The sequence below is a fragment of the Podarcis liolepis genome, assembly GCF_965112155.1.
Source record: "Podarcis liolepis genome assembly, chromosome: 12".
NCBI lineage: Eukaryota > Metazoa > Chordata > Lepidosauria > Squamata > Lacertidae > Podarcis > Podarcis liolepis.
Window position 1 is genome coordinate 27,499,085 of NC_139563.1, and position 19,966 is coordinate 27,519,050.

General features: G+C 42.4%; 1 protein-coding gene across 4 annotated transcripts in view; it reads right to left on the reverse strand.

Annotated features, from left to right (window-relative positions):
* Positions 1-8,055, reverse strand: part of CDK6 (cyclin dependent kinase 6) — a 107,974-nt gene extending 99,919 nt beyond the window's left edge. For 2 of the 4 annotated variants that reach the window (XM_083467709.1, XM_083467712.1), the window contains exon 1: positions 6,889-8,055. The gene's annotated coding sequence lies outside the window, so the exon portion shown is untranslated. Of the gene's footprint in view, positions 1-5,534; positions 5,900-6,888 lie in introns of those variants that run through there. The other 2 variants (XM_083467711.1, XM_083467710.1) reach the window with 2 other exon arrangements.
* Between the last annotated feature and the right edge of the window lie 11,911 nt (positions 8,056-19,966).

Sequence of the window (19,966 nt, forward strand, 5' to 3'; positions counted from 1 at the left end):
TGAATATACTATTTTGTTAATTTTATCATTTGTGGCTAAAAATGGAGCACAATCCAAGCAACGTTAAGCACAGTTAAATCTTACTGCTTTAAGTGGGAGAAATTTAATCATGGCAGAGTGTTTAACATTCCCACTGCAGCCTGCAAGACTTTTAATTCTGTATCTTGCCCTATTATGATAAACATTCAGTAATACTTTTTGGATCCTCCTCTGGATTCATCTAAAAAATAATAAATTGTTTTTATGTAAACCACTCAGAAATTTTTTTATATATTAAGTGGTATATTTTTTATACAAATACATTTCAAAACTTGTTAATGCATATTTGGATGAGGACTGGATCATTTCTAAATGAAAAAATATGATAAAATTATGGAAGCCAGACAGTAGTACAGATAGATAGATTTCTGTTCTTTCTCATCCCTCAACCAAATTAAGATTAAGAAGGAAAAATGAAAACCAAGAGGTCACTTTGCTTGACCAAAGTAATCCAGCAAAGCTGTGGCAACAGCAGGCCAAGTCTCTTATCTCTTAATTTAAGAGTTGTTATGCAAGATCAATGCTTAATTATGACTAGCTACAGCAAACCCATCTTTCAAGTACAGTGGTGCCTCGCAAGACGAAAAGAATCCGTTCTGTGATTTTCTTCGTCTAGCAGTTTTTTCGTCTTGCGAAGCAAGCCCATTGACGGATTAGCGGATTAGCGCTTTTAGCGGCTTATCTGCTTATCGGATCAGCTGATAAGCGGCTTAGCAGCTTAGAAAAAGGGGGGGAGGGAAAAAACCCCGCAGGAACTCGCAAGACATTTTCGTCTTGCGAAGCAAGCCCATACCTTAGGAGATTCGTTTTGCGAAGCACCTCCAAAACAGAAAACTCTTTCGTCTAGCGAGTTTTCCGTCTTGCGAGGCATTCGTCTTGCAGGGCACCACTGTAATGAATAGCAACAAATTTGCCTACTTACAGTCCACAACTTTCCTTTATTTTCAAATACTAATGATTAACCAAAGCATAACCAAGTATCAAATATTATTCATAACAGCCAATCTTAATCTTATCATGAAGGAGCCATTTTGAAAAACAATTATTTGCATTCATTTTTAATGTAGCAATTCTCAAACTGTTGGCCAACATTTTACAAATAAATTAAAAAACAGAAATCAAAGCAGTCAGTTTTGGAAGACAAATTAGACAAAGCTAATGAAGGATGGCAATAAAACCACAACTTAGAAAAATATATACAGCAAGCCTTTAGCATTACTTTTCCAATGTTCTTGGGTTATGCAGCTGAGTTTTCTTCATCAAGTGTATATCTGCCTCTCCTGTTTTGCTCCTGGACTTAGAACCCACCAGCCTCTAAGATCCTGGGTAAGCTTTCCCCCTGGTTTTTCCCAACACTGGCCCTGCCTTTCACCTCCCTAATAGAATTCTCTGCTTCTGGATCTACAATTGGTGTGTCCCTTGTCCTTCAGCTACTTTTCCTCTAATCTTGTTTTCACTCTTTTCTCCATACAGCCTTCCTCGCAGATCTGCTTGCCTTTGTCATTTGTGCTTTCTTTTTAAGTATTGTACGACTTCGCAAGTCTGTATTTCACACAAGTTTCTCCTTCCCTCAACCTTCTACATCCTCCATCTAGTCTACCCTACCTTCTGGGCTCTCTGACTTTTTGCCTTCTTCTATCATTGGTTCTCTTCTCATTTTGTTTCCTTCCCACCTTTCACCTTCCCCTCCTAGCACCCATGAGTTGCCAAAAGATCCTGCCTCCATGTAATGGATGTGGTCTTCCTTCCCCCAATGTAGGCTTTCATTTCCCATATTTTAAGATCAACTGACAGAACTTTGTTGCTGACAACTTCTTGAACCATTCAAAGGTTTATGAAGAGTCCATGACACCACAGCAGCTTATCCAATAGCTAAATGGCACATTTTAGCTGATTAGGAGGATCAAGTTAAAATCAAGTGTGTCTTCTTTGGAACTTTAGGTAAAACACTCAATTTTATATCATTGAAATATCTCTGTCCTGATTTTAACTTCAAGTAAATTCATGGCACTTCTATTTTAATCAACAGAATAGATGTTTCATTATCCCTTCCAATTTTGATGATATGGAGCTCCTGCCACCCTCCATTTGTTGTATGTAGACACCTACTGTGTAAATGCCACATGTTCTACCAAAAACAATTCTGGGAATTGTAATTTTATGAGCGTCTGAGGATTTTGGTTACAGGTCTTTAGGCTTCCACTAACTTCACTGAACTAAAATTCCCAGAATTCTTGGAAATAAGAATGATCAAGTTTATAATGTGGACATGCACTGTCATGCCTTGTTCTATAGAGATGTCATCAGTGTGCTAGAAGGGGAAGAGAAAAACTAGAACTGTGATTCTACATATTCTTATCTAAGAATTAACCCTAATGTAAACAGTGGGATGCTTCTGAGTGAACATGCATAGAATTGGGCTACAAGTGTCACAAACTGGGCAGGGACAGAAACATAGAAGATGAGCTCGCCATGTCCAGTTCAACTACTTTTTCAAAATATATTCCAAAGCAGGGTGAGGCATATGGTAAATTTTCACAAGGCCATGCTAAGAGCATTTTGCGAATTGTATGAAGCATCCATCTGTACCATGAGATGAAAGGGAACTTGGTGAAGTGAAGGAAGGTTAAGAATAAGAACATAAGAAGAGCCTACTAGACAAGCCAATGGCTCATCTAGTCCGGCTTTCTGTTCTCAAAATGGCCCATCAGATGCCTGTGGGAAGCCTGTAAATAAGACATGAGTGCAATAGCACTCAGCCCACCTTCCATTCTCAGCAACTGGTATTGAGAGGCAAGATGCCTCTGACAGAGGATGCAGAACATAGCCATCATGGCTAGTAGCTGTTGACACCTACTAGAACTACAACAATGTTAATTGACATGAAGCTAGATGAAGATGCAAACAGTTCTAAGAACTAGGCAGATGCTACACATCGTGAAATGAGTAGAGAACACATAAAGATGGATATTTATATCTTATCATGGTGTGTTATAGAGCCTTAAGTAACCAGCAGTTCAGGACTCCTTATAGAACTCCAGTAAGGCACAGAATGTATGTAACAGTGGTTTAACATGTTGTAGAATGGACATATAGGCTCATGAGAGAACTCAACTGAATGAACCAAATTATTGGGTAGTTCTCCCATTAACACTAACAGCACGGCAGTTGCCACTTATCAGTGCCCACATTTTAGTTCACATATTGGTTTGTGGTAGGGATAACTATTATCTCCGGAGAAACCACATTGCTTCTTTCTGGTGCTCACAATATTTTGCTTACAAATGTTTGTGATAACGTTAGTGGTGTCAATGTCTGAAAGTCTTATACCCAAATGGCTGTGACCATTCAGCGGCAAGGAAGATGCCATACGAGAAAGACAAGAGATAAGTAACAATTACCAATTGCTGTCTACTCTCAGACATAAAGATCAATGTGAACAAAAACACTTAGCAAGACAGGATGATTACCATAAAATACCCTCATGTTTAGGTGTTTACTTCAACATTTTCCTTCTCTCTTCCCAGTACAATATTGATGAGTAGTAATAGTTCTGTCTGGAGCATGGCTCATCTATATGTCATTTACCTGTTAGCGACAGCATAAGAAGGCATACTCTATATTCTCTATATTTCAAAAGCCCACTTAGTAGAAAATTACTAATCACTTTCACCAACTTTTTTTATCCAAACTAAAACAATCACATTCAGGTTGGATTTATTTAGAAAACTCATATTTGCATTTACTCACCAATTCTCACACATGGATGAGAACCAGCACACAGCATAAATGCATTTATTGAAATAACTGAGATCTTTATCCTAGTTGGTACCTGTATTGAATTGATTTTATGTATGTTCTGTTGTTTTAAAATGTATGTGTGTATGTATGTATGTGTGATTTCATACATGCAATTGTTTTAACTTTTTATATATGTATCTGTTTCATATATATTTCCATTATGTTGTAAATTGCTTTGCGAAACAATTCATACATTAAATAAATTGTCTTCCTCATCATCTTGGCAGTGAAGTCAAGCATGATTTAAATTGTGTTGGGAACAAAACTGTTATTATTCTGAAAACTGGTCTTTGGAATGCTTAAATAGTGGTAAAAAGGATGGCATGCTAATTTTAGTCTTCACAGGTGACCACAACAGATCAATACAAAATTAAGACTTTTTCTGTGGTAACTATAGACACTCTATTTCTGTTCTGAAATGCAATTATTTGACATAGTTTTTTAAAACCTCCAATTGTGTGATATAGTTCTTATTTTGACATATTATTTTAGCCCTACTTTATCACTTCTGTTTGGGAGATATGAAGCTGCCTTATGCCAGGTCAAAATACTTGTCCAACTAGCCCAATATTGTCTACTTTGGCAGGCAGCAGCTTTCCAGAGTCTCAAGCAGAAGTCTTTCCCATCACCTGGTACCTCTTTTTAAAACTTGAGACGCCAGAGATTGAATCTGGGACTTTCCACATGAAAAGCATGTGCACTACCACTGAGCTATGGTCCTCTGTGAAAATAGTTTTCTTGCATTTCACACGTGCATGTAATTTCATTTTTAGTAACATATGAGTTATATGACATTCGAAGACCATGTAATTGTGTGCGCGTGCATATGTTCGACCTCTGGCTGAGTTCTATTACCCGAGCTTTGGAAACATCTGAGTAACAATGACAACAGTTATTCTAGAGTAACTGCTCTATGGCAGCCTTAGAGCAATCTCACATGCGGCATGTGTAAAAGCACCTTTGAGCCTATATTTTGCTATTTGTCTAAATGCATCCATGTTTCTAAGGTGGATGCAAAACAGAAGCCTTTTTCAACCTGAATGCACATTCTTGCCAAAGTACACTTTACATCTGCATCACACGTGCAAGAAACAAAAAACAAACAAAAAACCCCCAACTCAAGACTTAGATATGAAAATTATTTTTAGAGCATATGCCAGAAACAACAAATAACTGAGTACTGTCAGCAGTAGAGCTTAAATTTGAAATGGTAGGTGTACACTTCACATTATGCCTTCCTTGAGCCAGTTCAGGCATTATAGAGGCCAGCTAACCAGTTAGTAACTGCCCAGAGAAATAAGTCCAGCCATGTGAACAATGTACCATCTAGCAAAGGCAGATCATAGTGGCTGCTTACATTATCCCTCCCCCTCCAATTTATGGAAGTAACTGCTATGACCACCTGCGCCATTTTCAGATGGGAATGCCAAAGAAAGGGGAAAAAAGCCTGTTGAACAGTAACATTTTGACAACCCATCCCATAAACCTTTGGCCTATTGTGGCTATTTTATAGTGAGGCACAGGGACCCATGTGCATGTTAAACGCCTCTCTCTCTCTCTCTCTCTCTGTTATTCCCAAGTTATTTATTTATATTTATATCCCACTTTTCCTCCCACTACGGAACTTTCCATGCTCCCTCCTATCGAGGACACCCTTATAGCTTCCAAGCAAGGTTGGCTGCTGCCTCGTTTACCTTCACACCATGCCCTGCTGGGCTTGAAATTGAGGTCCCGGCATTCTGACACGCACAGACACACACATATATAGATATATATATACCATTTTTTAAAATAAAATAAAATAAAATAAAAAAACCTGAGGTGGACAAAACGAATAGCGCCGCGCGCCCAGCAAAGCGAAAAGTGGCGACTGCAGAGGCGGCCGGTGGGGAGGGGAAGGGGAAAAGCTCCACGTGCCCCCGAGCGAGCGAAGAAGAGGATCCTCTGAGGGAAGCGCCTCGTCAGCCAATAGAAAGAGAGAACGGCCCGGGGGAGGGCGGGGCCGCTGGGTGCCTCTGGGATGGAGGTCGCCCCCAACCGACCAGGCGGCCTCTGCCTGCGTGTCTGTGTGAGGTCGGGAACGCGGGGCGCGCGGGGAGAGCGGGGGGGGGGGAGGGAGTTGCGTGTGGGGGGTCGCCAGGGGGCGGGGCCTGCGGCTACACCGCCGCGCCTGCCTGAGGCGAGGGAGCCCGCAAGCCCCGGAGAAGACTGGCTGCAAGGGAGGTGCGCGAGAAGCCGCTACCGGAGGCTGCAAACGGGCCGGTTGGCAGTGGAAAGTTACCGGTCTCTTATAAGAAACGCACATCCTGGTGCGGGTCGGGGGGGGGGTTGTTACTTTCCTCCCTCCGAGCTCCTTTTCGAGCTCGGTTAACACCGCAACTTGCCCCCCTCCCAAGTCACATGAAGAATGCATGCGCGAGCCTGGTGCCCTGCGTGCTCGCCCGGCCGCCTTGCAACTGCACGGCAAAGGCGGGCGAGCCCCTCTTCCCTAAACATTTCGCACTGCAACGCGCGCCCCCCCCCCAAACTGGAGGAATCGGGAGGGGTGGGGGTGGCCGAGTATGCGTGGTAAGCGATTTCCACAAGAACAACGCCTCCCCAGGCGGGCGGGCGGGCAGCCCCCACCCCCCAAAATACTCAGACCAGGATCAAGACGACTCCAGAATGCCCGCATGAGTCCTCATTCACCCACCCACATCCATGCATGCGCGCACACACACCCGCCCTTCGTGGCATTTCATAGAAAACGTGCTCGAGGACCACCCCAAAGCAGCTCCCTTATACAGCATGCACGCAGTGGGAGAAAGGCAGAATAATTTTTTTTTTTCTCTCCGGGATGGGTGGGTGGGCTCGATCCGGCACAATCTGCAAATTAATAAGGAATGTCTGAAAGGCGGAGAGCGAGATCTTGGGGTGGGGGGGGGAGAGAGGAAAAGATTCCTGTTCCCACCCACTTCTCTCTCCACCCCCCACCCCCAAATAGGAAATTGGTGGAGCATTAAGTTACAGGGTCTACCCAGGAGAGCACATGGGCACTTTCCAAAGTACCTGATATTGCTCTGGAACTGCCTCGGTCTTCAGAGGAAAACTCCCACCTAAAGTGATCTCCAGGAGAGCTGGGCTTTAAAAAAAAAAAAAAGGAAAAAGGGAGGGGGTGAAAGAATGAAAAAGAAAAGAAAACAAGAAAAGATGGGGGAGAGGTTTCCCTCCCCCTCTTTTTTCCTTAAATAACCAGCATCTCATAAGAATGATGGGTCCAAGCAGCGGCACCGAACCGGATTCGAAGCGTTCACATGGTGATGGTGGCTGAGGTTGCAGGCTCAGGTCTCAGCAGGCACCGTGGCGGGGCCACACAGGTAGTCGCAGCGTCTCCTCTGGGGCTCTGCCTCTGCCCTGAGTTCGCATCTTCCTGCAAGCGGTAGGGCAGGCTGCACCTTAATGCACAGAGGATCTCGCCTCCTCCCCCCTCCCTTGGGGGGGGGGAGAAGAAGGAGAGAGAGAGAGGTTTGTGCTAACTATTCTGGGGCTGATCAAAGCCTTGCAGCGATCAGTCTCCCGAGAGTGCGGGGCTCTTACACCAGCTCTCCACGCTGCCTGCCTGCTGCCACTCTTTCCCTGCCGCCGCTTCTCTCTCTCTCTCTCTCTCTCTGCTCCTGTGCTCAGTCTGTGCTCAGTCTGGGAGTAGCAGCAGCAGCAGGAGTAGAAGAGTTTCCCCCCACCTCGCCTCCACTTTTTTTCCCCCTCCGTTTCCCACGCTGGCTGAATGTGACTTGACCCCGTTTCAAAAAAGTTTGACATAGTGCTTCAACATTTCCGCATTCCTCCCCGACTACAAAGGCAGCGGCCGCCTCCTTCTGCTTTCTGTCTCTGCTCTCTGTCTTCACACTCAATGAAATCCTTCATGTGCTCGCTGCCAAAAGCAGTCACATACCGCAAGGGTCGCAGCAGCCAGCGCAACGGCCAGGAGCAGGCGCCCCGGGGCAGGGGCAGCCCGGGGGGAAGAGGAGGCAGGCAGCCCTCCGCCGCGGGGAGGAGCGCGGGCGGAGGTAGCCCGACACGCTTGCGCTGCTCGCTGTGCTCGGGGCTGCGCAAATGCAAAAAAACACACACAAACGTTATTTATTGTCAGTATTATTCCCTGGTGCTCGGGGCTGTACAGGCGCGATCATGCTATTACTGCTATATTATTAGTAATATTACTACCGAGTGTTCAGTGCTGTACAACGGAAAAAAATTAATAATAATGCATTATTATTATTATATTACATTATTATATTATTATTACAAAGTACCCTGTACAGCACAAATATTATTTTTGCTGCTTCTGCAAATATTGCTGCTCTTAGTATTACTAGTCCCCAGTGCTCAGGGCTGTACAAATGCAAACATATTTATTATTATTATCATCATTGCTTGTGGGAGCAAATGTGAAAATATTCATTTATTATAATTGCTACCAAGTGCTCAGCGCTGTACATTTATTATCATTACTGCTCCGGAGTGCTCTGTGTGGTACAAATGCAAAAATAAATAAATGATTGTTGTTGCTGTCATGGTTAGCATATATTATAATCATCACTAGTATTAATTTGGTTCCTTTAGTATTAATTTGATGGTCATGGTTGCTGTGAAAATAGTTTGCTATTATGAAGCAGGGACTTTCAGGCTCAACTCACATCTCACCTCAGATATTAACTCATTAGGTGCCCCAGATTCCACCAATCTGCAATATGGGGATAATTAATATTGACCTATGTATGGCTGCTGTAAGGATTTCTGAAATAATGTATGTGGAAACTCTATGAATGCATTTCATTTTTTTCTTTATTGCGGATGCACATAATCCACCCCATAAATCAGCCTCCAGTGTATTGATAGTAACCACAACAATTACCATTCTGGGGGACATAGAAAGACAGAACAATCCTATTGTATACACTTATTTGGAAGTAAGCCCTAATGCCCTCAGTAGCACTTTCTTCTGAGTAAACATGCATAGGCTCATGCTGTATAGTTGCAATCCTGTTGACTTACTTAAGAGTAAATCCCAATGAGCTCCATGAGGCATATTTTCAAATAAACATGCATAAAATTGGAAAACATAATATTATGTGGATACAATCTGGAAAATATTTTATTCCCAGTTGAATAATGGAACAGGTAGGTAGCTTTTATATTCCTGTTCTGGGGAATAGGAACTCTTTCATGGCCAGCTTGTTCATGCAAGGGGAAAGGAAAGAAATTTGTTTCTTGAAGCGACAATTTGCAAGCAAATGAACTATTCCTGCCTGCTGTCTTTCACCATGTTATAATAAGAATTAAAAAAGAAAAAACATGGATTTCTGTATTTAAATAGGCTCTGAACTGCCGATACAAACATTTCTGATTCTCCCAAAATGATTTTTGGAACCAAGAAATTAATGTAACTTATTTGGAGAGCTGCAAAAACAGAGATAAAGTTCCATGCAGGAAAACAGCACTTAAAACATGTGACATTGCACAATGAGTTTTGGTGCTGCAACATGAGAACAAATAGAGCCATGTGCACTTTTTCATGTTACAATATATACATAAAGTATTTCCCCATGTAGGAAAACTGTCCTGTGGCTGTAGAATGCCACAGATGTTATTCACTGCAGATGCTTAAAGACATAATGCATGTCCTACAATTATGTCAAAAAATAATAATAATGTGCTAAAGTTTTTGTATCATTTTTGAAGCATTGTGGGAGATATGTTGGTGGTGGTAGAACCCGAAGGGCCATCATCCAGAGCCAAGTACAAAATAGTAGCTAAGACAAGGATGAGGAAACTCTGGCCACCATAAGCTGTTGGACTCCAACTGCCAATGGGGCAACCCAATCAGATTGGCAGCATATAAATACTATTATTATTGTTGTTATGGCTGGTGAGAGGTTGAGTCCAACAACATCTGAATGACATCACATTCTCTAACCCTAATTATACTGTGCCAAGTTCTTAAAACCAGAAATAAACATTTTGAATGACAGAGGTGGTGATATTATATTAAATTTGTTATTAATGTACAGAAAAAAACCAAAACTGAATATAGAATAATAACCCAAGCTCTCCAACAGTCACACATTAAAATCTACTTCAGTAGTTTTATTTGAACAAAAAAACCCCAACCTCATAAAAAATAGACTGATGCTCTTGCAAAATTATGCTGCTTGTTAAGGCATAAAGTGAGCTTTGGCTGTGTAATGACAATGATCCACTGATGCCCCAAAGATTTGTGAAACTACAGTTCTGACCCTTGAGAACCACCATGGTTTAGTGGTAGAGAATATACTACATATGTGGAAGGTCCACGTTCAATCCTTGGTATCTCTAGTTAGAAGGACCAGGTAGCAGGTGGTTTTATTTACTTATTTTTGCTTTTATATTTCACATTTCCTCCAAGGTGTTCAAGATGGCATACATGGCAGCTTCCCATCTCCATGTAGACAATGCTTGACTGATGGATTTGGTATAAGGCAGCTACCTAGGCTCCTAACTCGGTAAATGATGTTTGCAATTCATTTATGGAAAATCACCTTGAGGAGGCAATTAACTGGATAACAGACGTGCCAACTATAACCTTCAGTTGTTGCTTATAAGCTCCCAGAGGCATCTTTGGCTAGTGGTAGAGGAAACAAGAGGCTGGAATCCACCTCTGTGCGCAAGCAGAAAGCACTTCCATACATGCACAGGGATATTTCCCTTGACATGTTCCACTGGGTGATGCTCTGGGGAAAGCCCAGCTTTGGGTGGGTGTGGGTGTGGGTATGCTCACATTGCTGCAGCTGGGAGGGAGAGGTCCCTGCGCACAACCACGACACTGGAATGCTTTGAAATTCTAGTCTAGACTTTTAAATACTAAACAAGATAGAGTAGAATGGATCCAGCATGACCATTTTCATGTTCTTACAAGGTCTAGGGGCATCATTTGGGGGAGGGGGCCATAGCTCAGTGGTAGAGCATCTGCTTTGCTACAGAAGATCCCTGTTTCAATCCCTCTGCATCACTGGGAAGGGCTGGGTAAGACTCCTCTTTGAAATCCTGAAAGTTTATTGCCAATCATTGCAAACAGTACTGAGCTTCATAAACCAGTGATTTAACTCAGTATAGTAGCTTCCTTAGTTAATCCCCACATTGTTGCATAACACAGCCATAGGTGCATAACACATTCCTTGCATAAGCATGATTTCCAGTCCTGTATGCACCACGCACATAATTTTTAAAATTCATTTTCACTCCAGTGTTCTATGTGAGCCTCACAGCTCAACACTACACTTCACTGGGGAGCAAGGAATCTTCTGTCATGTGTCCCTTTTCTTATAGCCTTCCATGTCCCACAATCAACCTCCATCCCAATCCTTAATTTAATAGTTGTCTATAAGGGTAATTTATTGTATACTTTTAAATTTATTTATTTTTAAATAGGGTGTTACTGTACTCTAACTATAAACTGTTTTGTAGCATTATGCTTCTAAATCAAACCAGCATGTCAACAGCAGGCAGTGCTCTCGGAAGTCCCCGTGACTTAAATCCTATTTAATAATAGTAGTTAAGAATCTTTTGGCCAAGTTGCCAAACAAAAAGAGGTTCATTGTGAGCACAGGAAGGTGTGTTTTCCACATGTAAAGCCTTCCATCTGCATTCCAGCGAGTATACTGTCATCCTGTATGTGGCAATAGACATCTAACTCCCATTAACACCAGCCGACTTTCCCTTGCATGGAGATAATAATACATCCCTTAAGGCTTTTCTTTAATACCTTTTAATCCATCTGGTAAATGCAATGCAGATATGTGAAAACTGAATCTATGGAAAAAGAACTGAGGGTGCAGAAACGAATTGTAAAGGCATTCCAAGTACAAAAATAAATTGTACAAAAATATATATTATATATAGAATGCTATAAAAACCTGTGACCATCTGGGTGGGTGATTCAGTAATTATATAATACCTATTAATGATGTTCATCATTATGAAGACCACCATCATAAGAGTTGACAGCGCACTAAAGGGCAACAGCACAGTCAAGAAATGAAATTCATGTTGTCAAATCATAGAAAGGGGGGTTCCGATTCAAAGATGCTGATGCACTGAAATGTAATAGACACAGGTGGTTCCATCTGCACAAACTCTTGAGCTGTAGACAGAGAGGTCAAAGATGGATGCTGTTTGCAACTGTGTTTGGAAGTAGCTTCTGGACATTGCCTCTGAGTTCAAAATAAATGTACTGTGCATTGCTGAGGTAGGTGGGTGGCCCTTCTGAGTTTGCATTTGCAAGTTCTTGGACATTTGGAGCAGTCGTTGAACCCTACAGAAGTTTCTCACTTGTAGTACAAGGCAATATAATGGTTCCAGGACCAGCCCAAGTAATTTCAGTGCTTGAGACAGAGCAGGAAATGCCTGCCCCCAACCCACTAGCCAAGATGCATAGTAATAAGGCTAAAGTTATCATAGCACCTAAGGAAAATAACAAACAACCTACAAACAGCTCTCCTCCCCTGAGAGTAAAAAGCAAATAGAAATAAATTAAATAACTTCATGACATCCCAAATCAGTTGCTTAAGGGCAGTTTCCTCAATTTGCCCAATAGTAGGGCCAGCCTATTATTAGTTCTCCAGCTTTTTGGGGGGTGGGGTGGTGACAGGATGAGATCCATAATGTGGAGTTGGATAGAAGCTTAGGTAGAACATAAACGCTAAGGCTACAGCACCAAGGACTTCAGGGTACTCCTGGATTCAACACCTGGTTCACCAGCTACAACCCCTTTTGGACAGAAATGACTTGGCCACTGTACTCTGCCAGCTTCCAGATTGGTTTATTACGATGTGCTGAGGCTGCCCTTGAAGATGACTCAGAAACTTCAACAGATCTGAAATGCAGCAGCTAGACTACTGGCTGGGGTTCCATTTAAATATCATATCCTCCATGTTTTAAAATTGCTGCATTGGTTGCCAGTTCACATCTGGTGCCAATTCAAGGTGCTCACATTAGTGTATAAAGCTTTAAACGATTTAGGCTCCAGATATCCAAAAGACTGCCTCCTTCCTTAGAGATCAGCAGATGACTAACTGCCCTCAAAAGCTCAAGGTGGTGGTGGCTCAGGAGAGTATTCTTAGTAGCAGCACCGAAGTAGTGAAACTCCTCCCTCCGTAAGTGTTTTCACTTTATACTGGTAGTTTTAAAGTGAATGATACAGCTTTTTACCCAGGCCTTTGACAACTGAGACGTACTATATTTTTAGGACCCGCTCATTTTTTGTGATTAAGTTGTGTAAACTGTTTTTACTGTTGTATTTTTAAGAGTTGTGACCCACCCTGGGACCTTAAGGTGAAGGCGGAGGGGTGATAAATAAAACCATCATCATTATTAACAAAAACAATGGTCCAGGAAATCTCTTCTTGTGGGTAGCAGGGAGTACGGGAAGTCCATGTAGAATTGGGAATCGCTGATGTAGACCATTTCACCAACAATTGCTGGCTGAGTTCAAGATCAACAAAGAGTCTTGTGGGACCATAAAAGCTACAAGATAAATGTTATTTATAACTGATGGCTCTCAAAGCTCACCTTGAATGGGGGGCAAGGGGGAACAGAGGAGGAGGAGGGGAAGGCACTACTGGCTTCCTTTTCAAGCAACCTTGTGGCTAAACAGTCTATTTTGGGATCCCATACCCTCCAACATTTCTCTGATGGAAATAGGGACGTCTTTTCCATAATGATAATTTTACTATTTATACCCCACACATCTTACTGGGTTGCCCCAGCACTCTGGACAGCTTCCAAGATATATAAAAACATAATAAAACATTAAAACATTAAAAAAAAACCTTCCCTATACAGGATTGCCTTCAAATGGCTCAGGGGTTGGATAACTCCATACCTTCCAACATTTCTCCAATGAAAGCAGAAGGAAAATTGGGACCGGATGGCTTTTCTAAATCAGGGACGTCCCTGGAAAATAGCTGACTTTCTTACTGTCATAGCCTGGAAAGAATCCCTCCCTCTCTGCTTCTTCATGCAGGGGAGGAAAAGAAAACTTTGTCATCTAAACCCACAGTACCCAAACATATATGGAATGAACAAACTGCCACCTACTTCGCTGCCTGTAATAATTTTCTGTTATTTTTGCATAATTGTCTAGTAATGAACTGGTGGAATGAGAATAACTCTTAGGGAAGAGATGTTGTTCTCCCCTTTAGAAAAAACGAGGTGGAGATATTTAGAATTTTCCTTCAATGTATGGTTTATTAGATGTCTCAACAGCAAAAGCACAGTCTCAATCCACTTTCAAATTCTGCATGAAACAGGCTATTTATGCTAGGCGTTTAATGATATGATGACAATCTTCTGAATTTTATGTCAGGAAGGTAATATATATTTAACATATAGAAATCTTTACAGTCAGATGTTAGACTTAATCTATGGGCTACTTATCTACAACCACAGACATCAAATGCACATGGCATGAATGTCCATGCATTTATATATTATATTCCTGCTCTTTGGAACAGGCAGGCAACACAAATAGCGTGGTGCATCACCTTCAGTGATGAAGAGACTTAAAACTTCAGTGGTGGAAACTTAGCTCTCTGTCCCCCGTTATTCCATAAACCGAAGCCCTTACTGCCCTCTCTACATTTGAGTAGGTGAATCTATCTATTTCAGTTTCTTATCTTTCCAGTTTCCAGTTCTCCACATTAGTTTGCAATTAAAAAGAAAGCTCCTAATGAAAATTCATACACATTTTTGTTTATTCCCCCCCCCATACACATTTGTGTATGCAATTTTGCTTAATATACACATTTTTGCCATGTACTTTCACCTACTATTTCACCTGCTCATGTTAGTTCCAAAAATATAAGCATTCTTATGTACACTTTAGTATATGCATGGGGGGGGGGAGAGAGAGAGAACTGCATTGTGAAATTCAGAGGGCAAATTTCAAAAGATGCCTGCTTTGATTCACATATTGTTTCAAAAATTGTGAATTAGGTATAATTTTTTTAAGGGTAAACTGAACCCAATCCCCCCTGTCTCTAGCCAGTACACTATTCAAAGCAACTTCCGAATACTTATTTGGACATATGGAGAGCATATACTGACATACATCCTGCCATCACAATTTAATCCCAATTTACATTTCTTAAGGAAAATCTATTGCCTAGTAACTCATTTGCAATATCTGAATGACCCTTTACAATATTAACCCCCTCACCTTGCAGTGGTACCATGAGGGCAGGATATGGGAGCATAAATCAAGGGTTCTACTTAGTAAAATGAACAGGTTGGTCCCCCAATTTAACAATGCTTTGAAGTGAGTGAAACAATATACATTACTCTATAAAGAGTGGGGTGTGTGAGAGAGAGACTAAAACCACTGTGTAGCATCTAAAATTATTAAATCGCACCTCTGTAAATCAAGCCTCTATCTAGTTTCCAAGGAATACAATAATGGCTGATTTTTGCTCTTCTTCAGGCTTCATCCACACCAACATTTAAAGTACTATTATACCACTTGAACAGTTCTGAAGTATCTCAGGAAATGTAGTTTGGGTGCTGAGAGTTTTTAGAAGACCCCTATTCCTCTGACAGAGCTACAATTCTCAAAGCTCCCCGAGAAGAGGGATTGTTTGTTAAACAACTCTGCAAACCTTAGCTTTCTGAGGGGAATAAGGGTCTCCGAACAACTCCCAGCATCCTTAATCAACTACACTTGCCAGGGTTTTTTGGGGGATGGAGGGGAGCCATGACTATTTAAACTAGTTTGATACTGCTTTAAATGCACAGTGCAGATGTGACCTCAGTGTTGTCACCCCACTTTGGCCTCAGCATTCTATTTTGAAAGGGTTCTCCTAAGGTTTTGGTTTGCAAAAATAAATAGAAGATCAAAATGAGGAATGGCACGAAGAACAATTCAGTCTCAAACCAATTTATTAACATAAATTAAATATGGGCTCCCAAAGGATTTACATGTCAGTGTGCAAGGGCAGAGCTTGGAACGCTGCCCTCTCAAACAGACATTTTAATCTGTAGTAACCCAGTCCTTGAACGCTCTTAGCCTTTATGAGTAACCATACTACTTTAACACCTGCCACTTAGAACATGATATCATTGCAGTTAACTGCTAAATGACAGGTGTTCCTGCATCTCTCGTGCTTTCCTTGCTTAGGATACAATGGAAACTTATAACTTTGCAGGGTGTGGAGGTGGAATTACTATCATGGCCTTTAACTGTTCCAAACCAATCTCTGTGTTTTTTCAAACTGGGCTCCACAGACCTCTCAGGGTTTACCAAGGTTCCATGAGGGTAAAATCTGGTATGGGATATAGTGTTCCAGCTTGTCAGCCATCACTAATCTTCTTTCATACAGTTAGCAGAAGAACAGCGAACGAACTCTTCTGGCCCCGCTTAGGGGCGCATGCCTCTCACTTACATATTCATTCATTTCCTTACTACACTTAAATATATTCTGCCAAAGTACTTGAGGTAGCTTTCATTTTATAATAAGTTTGCAGTTTTAAGGGGCATGATTCCAAAGGAAAACAGAACTGGGAAGAAAAAGGAACAGAATCCTATCCAGGTATATAAACCCTGTCATGGTGTTGAAGAAAGAAAATAACACGAGGATTAGGTGAAATGGTCACAGCAGAGGCATCCTGGGAAGGGAGGAGCCAAATGGCAGTAGGTCCCAGCTGAGCCAACGGAGAGACTTGAGTTCATTGGAAAAAGAGGGGAATATAAATGTAATAAGGAATTGCCACACAACAGATGAAGGTCAATAATGGGCATAATCTGAATAGCTGGCAAATGTGGTTTTAACTGAAAAATCAAGTCCATGTTCTTTAGGGAGCAAATATGACGGCAAATCCTGTCTGGGGTTTTTTTTCCATCTTGCGCTGCTAGGCGATCTTAGGGATAAAATCTGCTTTGGTCAAATAGTAAGCAAATCCATCTTCCTAACCTGCAGGAGAACTTTTGTCCTCCTCTGAATTGTCAAATGGCGACAAAGACATCCTACTAGTTGGCTTCCAGACTGCTTGTCTCCTGCTGTGAGGAACTGAAATCCATGCTGTCAGTCCAGTGGGGGGATTCCAAACACAATGATGGCAAGAGGAGACATTGGTTGACAAAAACGTGAGGGCTACCTCTCTGCCGAGAAAACCATGAAATAGAGACTGAAAGGGACTTTTCTCTCTCTTCAGCTCCTTCTCCATCCTGGCCCCAATGCCTAACTAACTATGCACTATAGAGGAGGGGGAAATGCTTACAGTTTAAATGAGAGTCTCTCCCGAGCATTAAATGGTTGTCAGCCACTATTCTTTCCTTTTAAGATGTGCATATTCCTGAGTTCAATGTACTGGGAGGGAGTTCAAGAGGGGGTAAAGACCCACCTGCAGTTGATAAGAGCCTTATTACCTCCCCCACACCGCAAAATATCACTTTGCGTTCCATTATTCAAAGCTCTTTCTATACCCTGACTAATTATTCCAGCATTGTATTGGTCTAATAAGTGCGTGCCATAAGAACCCCACTCCAAAACCTCTTGTTTATTATCTACACCATAGCAAATACTCTGATTCTAGCAGGAAATATACAAAGGGACCGTTCAGGTTTCCCTTTTGCAATTGGCCTGTCTTCCCATGTATATTTCCAGGAACATTGGAAGCTGCCTTACATTGGGTCAGACCACTGGTTCATCTAGCTCTCCAGGATTTCAGATGGGATATTTCCAGCCCTGTCTGGAGCTGCCAGGGACTGAACCTGAGACCTTCTGGATGCAAAGCAGCTGCCCTAAGACTTTTCATATGTGTCACATATTGCCACAAATCATTTCAAAGCGGCAACTCTGCCAGCAATAAAGGAGATTTTCTGATGCCCAATGTGACCATGTCCTTCCAATTAATGAGCAAATTCTGCATAAGCTGATTAGATTCCTCGATGTCTCTTGCGGTTTCTAATGCAAGATGTTAACCAGGTGCCCCCATTCAGTCAGTTTGACATCTCACAGGCTTGATCATATCTTATTACTCTGGCTATCACATGGCCATTTCTGCTAATTAGGTAACATTTTAGGGGATTATAAACGTTTGCGAAGGCATGGTGGGCATTCCCTACCCCCCAGTTTCTATTTGATGATATTTAGAGAAATAAGGGAAGAAAATCTACCACAATACATGCACCTTCAGATTGCTAACAATAAATGCAATAACCATAACTCTTTCTCAAAGCTAACAGGTGTACAATCCCAGAATGGATCTGTGTTTACTTTTAGGAACACCTGCTGATTTCTATTTTTTTTTTAATCCTTTAATTAATGTTTAGAACAGATACGTCTTTTGTGCATTTCCTTGGCTTCTTAATTTCTTTAATCATATGCTCAAAGCACATGTAAATCCAGAGAAGCATCATATCTGCCAGCTTTGTAGTTATTGTTTTATCATTTCTCCTTATCTTTACAAGTTAGATGGTGTTTCATTGCACTTTCAACTGTTTTCCTGCATCTGCGCTAAGGGTGGCTGATTAGGCGGTGCCAAAACTTGCATGTGTCCTTTAAAATACAAAACAAATAAATAAAAATCAGGTTGTATTTTCACTGCAGACAAATTTCTGTTTTCAGAACAGCTGCTAGTTTAATGATATGTTAGGCGCACCTTTGATTCTTTATATAAATTACTCCCATTTCGAGGCTCAAATGGCTTCCTTAGAGACCAATTGCATTTTCTAAACCACTGAATGAGCTCTTTATAACAGGTAAGGTGATATTTGGTCGTTATTATTCGGCAGATTTCTGCTAGCTTGAAAGCATGCAAAATTTTGAGCCACACAAAACTCTTGAATCCAGGAAAGCTAGAGAACATGTGGGCACTGCTGGGCACCCACAATCTGGAGCCCAAATTGGTGCCCCTGGACGTTGGCAACTGCCAGATGATCCCATTTACCATTATGACCTGATAAATGCATCTAGTTTCTGTGGATCAAATTTTCACCAAGCAGGGGTGTGGAATCTTAGTCTTGGGAGGCAAATGTGACCTCCAGGCCTCGCTGTCTTGTCCTTGGGATTCTCCTCAGGCCATACCCTTCCCAGACACACAAACTTTCCCAGGTCACACCTTCTGGTTTGCACCCTCATGTGTTTTTGTGTGGCTCTAGTGTTTGCGTGGACAGGCGGAGTCCCCAGATCCCGAGCGGTCCCCCCCCGTCATGTGGAATAACGACTCAAGACAACGTGCTATGGGATTAAATTGGCCACAACTTTATTAAATTTCAAATGTGGGTACACCTTGGCTCAGGCATTGGGCGTTCTCCCTCCCCAGTCCCCAGCCGGGGACCTAGGGAGCTTCAGGGTTATCCAGTGTGTGTGGGGGGGGGGGGATGGGCCGGCTCTGGAGAACATATGTTCAAGCAGAGATAGCTGCCCCCGTTACGCCGCCGCCGCAGGGGAGAGCAATGACGACCTTTCGGCGTATGGTCAAAGCCTCCCTTCAGAAACCCCTTTAACGGGGAACCCTGGTATCGCCGCCGCAAAGAGGAAGATGGACTAAAGGATTCCACCCAAGGCCTGATACCGCCAAAGTTGTGACGTTTTGCTACGGAAAAGGCGAAACCTGCCAATGCAGGGAAATTCCTTTCCGGCCCTTAACAGCGACCTTAATGTAGCAGCGCCCACATACCTGTGAAGATAAGTTAACCTGCAAAACCTATGAAGAAAAGTAAACCTGCAAAAGAAGACATTAACTGAGGGTGGGTAGGGTGGGAGAAGCTCTGGAGCCAAGGGAGGATTCCCAGGTAAGATCCTCCCTCTATTGTGTGGGCAGGTAATCCCTCCCCTACCTGGCCTGGTCTCCTTGGCAACGCTTCCCCCCAGGTGGGATTGGACAACTGACTGAGGTAGGCGGAGACCTCCAGGTATCCCACCTGAGGGAAGGCAAAGCCAAGCCTATGCTGATGGGGCCACTCCAGATCTAGGGCTGCGCGCGTTCACGCAAAGGGCGCCCCCCCATTTTAAGCGGGGAGCGGTCATTCTGACACTATTAAAGAAATGGGAGTGCCTGATCACCTCATCTGTCTCTTGAGAAATCTCTGTGTGGGACAAGAATCTACAGTTAG